Raw genomic sequence first — 10,476 nt, 5'->3', positions numbered from 1 at the left:
AGGTCCAAGATGAGGGTTCTAAAATGCAACTGACAGACTTGTTGGGAACTGGAGCAACGGTGACTCTTGTTATGCTTTAGCAAAGAGACTGGCAGCATTTTGCCCCTGCCCTAGAGATTTGTGGAACTTTGAACTTGAGAAGGATGATTTAGGGTATCTGGTGGAAGAAATTTCTAAGCAGCAAAGCATTCAAGAGGTGACTTGGGTGCTGTTAGAGACATTCAGTTTTATAAATGAAGCAGGGCATAAAAGTTCAGAAAATTTACATCCTGAAATGTGATAGAAAAGAAAGACCCGTTTTCTGAGGAGAAATTCAAGCCAGATGCAGAAAATGCTCAACATTAGTGACCATCAGAGAAATGCAAATCAAAACCATAACAAGATAATATTTTACCCCAATAAAAATGATTTATATCTTAAAAGACAGGCAGTAATTAATGCTGGCGAGGATGTGGAGAAATGGGAGCCCTTACACAGTTGGTGGGAATGTAAACTAGTATAGCAACTATGAAGAATAGTATGGAGGTTCCTCAAAAAAACTAAAAATAGAACTATCATATGATCCAGCAATCTCACTGTTGTGTGTATAAAAGAAAGATAATGAGTATATCAAAGAGATATCTGCACTCCCATTTATTGCAACACCATTCACAGTAGCCAAGATAGGGAATCAACCTAAGTGTTCATCAATTAATGAATAATTGTTTTAAAAAAGTGGTACAAATACACGATGGAATATTATTCATTCACAAGATGAAATCTTGACATTTGCAATAATATGGATGGAACTGAAGGACATTATGCTAAGTGAAATAAACCAGGCACAGAGAGACAAGTATCACACCTCTCATTCATATATAGGAGGTAAAAACAATTTACAGTTAAAGAAATAGCTTACAACTTGTAGATATCTTGTAGTCATTTTACATTTATCAAAGAGGCTTTATGTATATGACTTCATTTATATACTCATGTTGTGTGAGGGCTAGAATCTAACCTTTCCAATGGTTCATTTACTTCTACTGAGCAGAGAAAAGGGTGGGGTGGTAAAGAAAATTACAGAAATATATTATTATTTCAACATTCAGAAGAAGTTGAAAACGTTGCTAATTAACTGACTTTAGTAACATTGCTTTTACGCTGGCCTTATTAGTATTTTGCATGCATATTTTCCTTGCTTTAATGTGAGTACATGTGATGTAGGAGCATAAAATGAATGTTAGACTGCTGTGATTTGATCATTTTCTCAGTTTGGTTCTGCTCCTCATGCTCTGTGCGGTTATATTTATGGGCTTGCTGGTATCTTGTCCCTGCTTGATCCATATCTCAAACCTAGGTTTAAAAAGTCAAAAATGATTTTTCACAGTTCATGGGTCAGACAAATATGTGCGAGATAAGTTTTCACAATAAGTCAAGGCACAAACGCATCTTAAGAAGCTGTCAGGTATGCTCTGAGGACAAAATATGATGAAGAATATGAAAATTAATACAATGCGAGGTTTTTAAAAAGTAATTATTTTTTCTTTATAGTAATGTTAAAATCTAAAATAAATTAAATTGTATAACAATTTCCCTTCTTTTCACAAATTATAGATTGTTTTAAATTTGAAAACATGACTTTGTCATCTCATTAAAATTTGGGAGTAATTTTTGCCTTTTATATCTTTATACAGACATTAAGGTAAGTTAGTTGAAACATAATAAACGTACTATATAAAAATATTCTTGGCTGGGCGCGGTGGCTCACGTCTGTAATCCCAGCACTTTGGGAGGCCGAGGCGGGTGGATCGCGAGGTCAAGAGATCGAGACCATCCTGGTCAACATGGTGAAACCCCGTCTCTACTAAAAATACAAAAATTCAGCTGGGCATGGTGGCATGTGCCTGTAATCCCAGCTACTCAGGAGGCTGAGGCAGGAGAATTGCCTGAACCCAGGAGGCGGAGGTTGCGGTGAGCCGTGATCGCGCCATTGCACTCCAGCCTGGGTAACGAGCAAAACTCCGACTCAAAAAAAAAAAAAAAAAAAAATTCTTGGTTGGTTCTTTACGTATTAGACAAGGGATCAAAGAATAATATCTCCTCACTATTCACAGATAGTATAATTAGTATATTACCACTGTTGCTTCGCTAGCTTTGGAAATTGTGGATGTGGAAAGCAAATGAGTGCTAAATGTTTATCACATATCTGTAAAAAATATTCTAGTGTCATGATTGCTAAAAATTTTCTAGAGAGTCCATGCAAACATTTTTGAATTTTATTTTATTCTAGGATACATAAATTATTGCTCTAAGCTGTTACTTTCCTCTGTGTGTGTTCACCTGAGCTCAGTTACTATTTGAGTTCTAGACACTCTTTAAAGCTGTCTGACCTGTCTGTCATATCACTTTAGTGGCTTAATTGGTGAGGTCATGCCTGAATACTTTTTTGGCCAGATCGTGAGCCCTTATTCTATAATACTTTAATTTGGCTTCTAATGTTAATTTATCATTTGAGATACAAAGCACAGCAGTGTTACTCTCTCTAGGTAAGCTTTTACAGAAATAATTGTGAGCTGACTAGTCATGACCTTGGCTTTATCTATGCTCAATTTTTGATCTAAAACTTCAGTGAACATCAATTTTGAAATCATTTCCAAGTACACTGAGAAATAGCATTTGAAGCTTGGGACTATAAATTCTCCTCCCTGTTCAGGGTAGATTGAGTAGGATTAAAGGGAGCAGTCATGCACTCAGGGTTAAATAAAAAAGGCATTACACTTGAATGGTAATTTAGGTAGGACGGATGTTTTTCACATTACAGACACAGGGGTAAAGCACAGCAGGAAACTATTCAGTGGGGAAGATAAAGGGAAATGATGCTTTAAGCCTCCCTGACCCACAAACAGAAAGAAAAGCCATTATTAACTGAAACCAGGAGCAAGTATAAGGCAGGGACAAACAATCATGCTATGAATCACCCAGGTAAGTTAGTTGCAGTTTGCTTGTGCAAGATACAAAACTTCAGTAATTAGGAATGCAATAAACAAGGTTTAGTCATGTGGTTAGCAAGGAATATTAAGCTGTGATTTAAAATAATATGTTACAGTAGCAAATAATAGGGGAAAATGTACATTAAAATCAATATGATATATATTTTGCACATATTAGTTTAAAAAATAAACGAAACTACCAGGTCTGAGTTGTGAACCCAAAAAATCTGAGACAGGTCTCAGTCAATTTTGAAAGTTTATTTTGCCAAGGTTAAGGATGCACCCTTGCCACAGCCTCAGGAGGTCCTGAGGACATGCGCAGGGTAGCCGGGCACAACTTGGTTTTATACATTTTAGGGAGATATGAGAAATCAGTCAATACATGTAAAATGTACATCGATTCATTCTGCAAAGGTGGGAAAACTTGAAGCAGGGAAGGGGCTTCCAGGTCATAGGTAGATAAGAGACAAATGATTGCATTCTTTTGAGTTTCTGAATTAGCCTTCCACTGAATACACGATTTACAGAATAGTCACTTATGCGTTAGTGTGGCTTAGTGAAACAATAGGTCAGAGGAAGCACTCAGATACATATTTGTCTCACATGAACAGAGGGATGGCTTTGAGTTCTGTCTATCCTTTGTCCACAAAGAATTTTCTTTATCATACAGTGAAGTTATCAAATGTTTGCTTTGCAATTTATATAAATGGTATTACATTTTATAGACATGTACTCCAGGAGTCAATCTTAAGAATTATACAATAATAAGATTATAATGGAAAAAAAAGAAAATATCCCAAATATATATGTGATGAATATTTGGTGAAAGATGAATGGGAAATAATGGTATATTTATATATTAATATGCAACATGGAAAATAAATCATCTACAGCTTCATTTATCAGTATTGTTTAATCAGGTATATAAGTCTCAGGGAAAAGTTCAGAAACAAGCAAAATTTTATAATACGTTGTTTAAGGATAAAATTATACAGAAATTCTAGGAACGGTAAATGCAATATTTTAGGCAAAGATTACTTGGGATGAAAATAGACTGGAAGCAGGGCGCTTGCTTTTGAGTAGAGGATAGGACTTAATGAAATAGTTCATAATTTGAGCAGTCAAGGATGGTGTGTTTATTCAAACAGGTCACTGTATAACTTAGGTGCCATTTTGTTACATCAAATTTTCATGATTAAAAAGTTTTTAAAGCAACAAAATCAACATACAGAGGTATTTTTATTATTATAAAGAAAATGAGAGCAGGGAAAAACTTTCAATCCTATTATCTTCTACTAATTACACTAAAATGAATAACCCTCAAATTTACATGTGTAGAAAAATAGGTTTTAGAAAATTTAAAAGAACATTAGAATGCAATAGGTAACTGAAGTATTTGTTTATATCTGCACACACTTTGTAATCCAAAGAAATTACCTCATAAATACAGGTTTATAATAAATGTATCTCAAGAAATATTGCACACAAAGGATATAGCATAAAAAAAAAAAAAAAAGGAGAAAGATACATGGGTTGAAAGTGTCAAACCTAGGTTCCGTAAAATTGTTGTTGAAAATATTGTACACAGATCATATATGGATTACACTGACTCAGGCTGTGGTGCCTTAGAAAGGCAGAGGACTATATTGCCCTGCCCACTTTGACTGGCTATGTCAGAGGGTTTTGATTCTGGATGGAATTCATGCAAACCCAAAGGGTGAGACCTCCTAGTTTTCTTAATATATATGAGTATCTATAAGTGTCATATATGTACATGTTTAATGATGAGTATTTATATATATGACACTGTATATATTATATATACTATATATAATGTATATATACATGTAGTGTATGTATATATACATATATACCTACATAATGTATATATATACACATTGTAGATATACATAACACAATGTTTATACATATATACATTGTAGATATATATACATATATACACATGTATACACAATATATACATATTGTGTGTGTGTGTTTATATGTCTACACACTGTAGATATTTTAGTATCTGGCCCAGTGTATTAGGAAAAATTGAGTTGTGATTGCAGAATCAGAAATGATGGCAAAGCCAACAAACAGAAAATCCAGGGTTGTCTTTAAAATAGCTTCGCTTGAGACTCTTGGGAGGAGGGAAAAAAAAAAGCAAAGTTGGAGCAATCTGTAGTTTCCCTATTTGCCCTTCACTATTTCAGAAAGTACCCATTAAATATAAGATAGAGTACAATTAAAAGACAAATTTTGGCATGTGACAAATTTTTGAAGTGGAAATACTATTGCATCTCTTTTCCATTTACTTTATCATCTTCTTAGTCAGTTAGATCAACATATCTGCTTTACTTCCAAAAATGTTCCCAAAGCTAGGTGTTGGTTTTGGAAAATTTTATGACATTCATCTCTACACACTTATTTTCTATAAAACAACTATTGTCTTTTAAAGAACGTCACTTCTAATTGAAAATGTTTTATTTTCAATTGGCCATAAAAAATCTGATGAATTTGAAATGGAGGCATTGATTCAACAATATATATTTCTGAAATAGTAAAATGATTTATATTGCTTGAACTCTGTGCTAGCAGATTTCCAGGAAAGATTAGATAAAATATCAATAGCATTATTTCTTTAGGACATAAAATAATAATATTCTTTTGCAGTTATTTAGAACCAGGTATGTTTACTTATAAGTGAATTTAATGAATCTAACAATTAAATACAATCAAAACAAAATTTTCTGGAATATTTTCCTAAAGACTCATTCCACATAATCATACATTTTCTATACTTTCAATGACAGTTTGATAAGATTTTTTTAAATCAACTTACTGTAAATTAACACAATTTTTCTGGAGGATGATTTTTAACTCTGTGAGGTTTATAACTTAATTTGCTTGACACATTATTGTAGCTATTGGTATAGATAGGGCTTGCTTACTGTTATCTGTAGCTAGTAATGTCACTGTTGTCTTAAATTCTTCAAAGGTATCCCAGAGCCAAGAATTTGAGAGGATGTAGAAGTATTAGGGACAATAGGATGAGGGTGGAAAAATGATAGAGGGCAGGAAAGTCAGCTATAAAGAGAGCTCTATTGTGGCAGTGTTTTCTTTGTATTGTCTCCTGGAGCTTACTTTATGGGAAAACATGGAAAATGGCCCACAACATATACTTCAGTTTCATCTGGTCCCAAAGATGAGAAGGATGAGGGAGCTATTTTTGCATCAGCTCTGAAGAGTCTTTGGTTTAAAGTAATTGTCACAGGGTAAGGTTATTAATTATTTGGTGCTTTCTGTTGACTTCATGTTGTCAGTATAGCTTTACACAAATTGTGATGGGGAAAGGAGCCATTGAACAGAATGAAATTGACATTGACATATGGTAGTCTTCCAGAGCACTGAAAGAGGATCCAGGAAGTGTGAGACCTACAGCTATGTTTTTTATCAAGATTGTTTTGGCTATATTCTAAGTCCCTTGAGTTTCCAAATACATTTTATGATGGAATTTTCTGTTCTTCCAAAATATGTTATTGGGATTTTTATACAGGTTACATTCAATCTGTAGAAACCTTTGGGTAGCATTAATTCTTAAAAATGTTAAGTTTTTAAATCCAAGAACATGGAATGTCTTTCCATTTATTGATTAATTTCTTTCAGTAGTATTTTGCTGTTTTCAATGCATATGTATTTCATGTCCCTAGTTATGTCTAAATTTTTTGTTTGCTGCTCTTATAAATGGAATTTTTTTTTTAGTTTCCTCTCCAGATTGTTCCTTATAATTGTATAAGAACACAGCAAATTTTTGTGTGTTTATTTTCTATCATGGAACTTTGCGAGATTTATTTATTTTAATAATGCTTTCTGGAATCTTTAGGGTTTCTATGTACCATATTATGAGTTCTGTGAACACTAATAATCTTACTTCTTCCTTTCCAATTTGAATGCCTTTTATTTCTTTTTCTTGCCTGGGTAAGAATTTGAGTTCTATGTTAAATAGAACTGGTGACAACAATGTACAGTAATGTACTGTATGTTTTTAGTATAAATAGAAGTAAACTTTAGAATAACATAAAAGTTATATGTAAGAATATTGTTAGATAAGTTACTTAATCGTACCTCAATGTGTATAATAGTAAGTAAAGAAAAATATTTTAAAATTTAAACAAAAATATGCAAGGGCCATAAATTATCTCAACAATTTTAAAAGGCAACAAAATTGGTGGACTTTTATTGTCTGAGTTTAAATTTGTCAAAAATAAATGTTGTCAAGACATTGTGGCATTGGCATAAGGAGAGAGAAATCAACAAAATAGAGTAGTTTTCTGTAATTGACCTATACTTATATGATTAAATAACTTTTGAGGAAGCAACTTCATCTGTTCCATTCAGAAAGAAGAGCATTTTCAAAAAATGGTATAAGAATATTAGGTATTCATATTAAAAATGATGAGCCGTGAACGTTCCTTACACTATATACAAAATTTATTTTGAGATGGATTAATGACTTAAACTTTAAATCAAACACTGTATAGTTTTAAAAGAAAATAGAAGAAAACATCTTTGTAATCTGAGATTAACAAAGGCTGTCCCTAAATTATGCAAAAAATCTAATCATAAAGATATCTGATTAAAAGCATCTTTAAAAATTTAATATATATGAACCATATATATAATTCAAAATACATTAAAATGAATAATAATGCAAATTTGCAAAGAAAATATTTGCAATACAAATATTTGCAAAATAGTTAAAGAACATATAAAGAACTCTTGAAGCTCAGTGATAGAGAAAAGTCATACTAGGAAAATTGGTAAAATGTTTAAACAGTCCTTATGCAAAGAACTTAGGGCAATGACCAATAATAGATTATTTAAAAGAGTAGTATCATTGAGTTACCAGGATCATGCAAAATAAAACCTCAATGAGGTACAAATATACATGCACCAAAGTGGCTATAATTAGAAGGACTGATAAAACGAAATGTTGGGAAGGACTGGTGATCATAGTGTAAAATGATACAATCACTTTGGATAATTCTTTGACATTTTCTTATACATTTAAACACACACTTTGTAATAATACATTTTTATAACAGTTTTCAAAGCGACTTTATAATAGTCTCAAGCTGCAAATCTAATGTCTACCATCAGAAATATGGATAATTTGTGATTTACTAAATAATGGACATGTACTCATCAATAAAGAGGCATTAACCATCAATGTACACAATAACATGGGTAAATCTCCCAAAAATGTCACGTGAAAGAAATCTTACCATAGGATTGTATAGAACATCATTCTAGTATATGTAATTTTAGACAATGGCATTCCAAGAAGGAGAGGGTAATAGTGGAAGTAGTATCTCCTCTGAGCCGAGTATTTTAATACTGATTGTTTTGAAAATCAGCAGTTTATAGGGATATTTAAGAGATAAGTTTTAGTTGGATTTTATTGCTTTAAATTCTCTACCAGCAATGCGCCATTTATTGCCAGCACACAGATCAGATTTCTACTGCCATTTTCCCCCTTGCATACACTGTTTTTCTAGAATAGACAAACTTAATTCCTGTATGTTACCTGCTATTGCTGTCAATGAACCACTCAGACATGTAGAGACTTAAGCAACCGCCATTTATTTCTCACTGCTGTGTGTGTTGGCTGAGCAGTTCTGTTCATCTAGAGCAGGCTTGCTTATGCATCCCAGTGGCAGTATGACAAGAGGCTGCCTGCTTTCCAAAGACCTCTCAGGCGATGACACAGCACACCATGCATACCTCTTCATTCTTCTAACAGGCTGTCCTGGGAAGTGACAGTGTCCAAGAAAGAAAGTGAAAGTGCAGAAGCACCTTTTGAAACTTCCGGGTCATGTTTGCCACTGCTGAATTGAATAAAAAGTCACAAGTCAAATGTTGAGGCCCTGTGGGAGCCCACTATCCAACGCCATAGATGCAGGTAAGGTGTGAAAACTTGGGGCCATTACTGCAATTGATCTACCATAACTCCCTTTTCAGGGATTGCTCTAACCACCTGTGATATGAAACTGAAGATAAAGTCTGAGATGCTGAGTGGTGGATGAGGGAACATAGAATAAGGGTGATGAGTTGACATTGCTTCTGGGGATGACTGGTAGAGGACAGCCTCAAATGGAATTGACCATTTCTACCGAAATGTCTGATTAATATTCTTTTCTCTGCTTCTCCTCATATATTTTTCAGCAGTCACACCACTCACTGTGTCACTATATTAGCTAAAGTAATTGGATCACATAATCTAAGAAACTAGTCATTCACTCGACTAATCCCTAATTATATTATTATCACTTCATCTCTTGTATATGAGATAAAAGTATTTTGAAAGGGTAAACATGGGTGAAAATAGTTAGTAGAGGTGATTTGTGGAGAAGTATTTTTGTTTTTACCTTTCAATATGATTATCTCACAGTGTTTGTAATGTGTGGAAACACCGGAAAGGCTTTAATACGAATAAATAATTTAAAAAGAAAAAAAGTCAAAGTTTTATACTTCATTTATATCCTCTTCTCAATTCTTAATATTTAATAAATTTTATTATATGTTAGGAATTATATACATTATGTGTGTATATATACATGTACAGATTGTATATAATTATATAGGCAATATAATTGAATATAATTATATAGAATATATTGTATATAATTATAATACAGAATTATATATATACAGAATATATATATACAGATTGTATATAATTACATACAATCTCTATGTATTCTGTATGTATATATTCTGTATATATAAAATAAATCTGTATATATACACATTGTATATACCTACAATCTCTATATTCTGTATATATATAATTCTGGATATATAATTATATATATATATTATTCTGTGTATATATATAATTATATATACACAGAATAATATATCTCTCTATATATAATTATATACACATACAGTATATATAATTTTATATATATGTAAAGTTATACTTGTAGATAATAAAATTATATGTAATTATATATACGTGATTATATATGTGTAACTATGTATAATTATATGAATTATGTATACATAATTACATAATTATATAATTACAATGTAGAATTATATGAAATATATAATACATATAATTATATATACTTATATATAAACTATAATTATACATAATTATATTTATGAATTATATAATTATATACTATATATGTATATAAGTATATATATTACATATATACACTGTAGATATATATGATTATATATATAAATGTAAATACATACAATTATATATATGCAGTATATGTAAACAAATATATAATCTCTATATTCTGTATATATAATTAGATAGATATAATTATATATTTTTAGGTATAATATAAATTATATAAATATAATTATATATTTCTGTAAATATACTGTATAATTATATATATATATTATATATAATTATATATACAATAGATATATATAATTTATTTACAATCCCAACCTTACTCCCAGTAAATTATATATA

The sequence above is a fragment of the Cebus imitator genome, unplaced genomic scaffold (assembly GCF_001604975.1).
Source record: "Cebus imitator isolate Cc_AM_T3 unplaced genomic scaffold, Cebus_imitator-1.0 Scaffold33, whole genome shotgun sequence".
NCBI lineage: Eukaryota > Metazoa > Chordata > Mammalia > Primates > Cebidae > Cebus > Cebus imitator.
The sequence above is the reverse complement of the archived record's forward strand: the minus strand, read 5'-3'. Positions refer to the sequence as shown.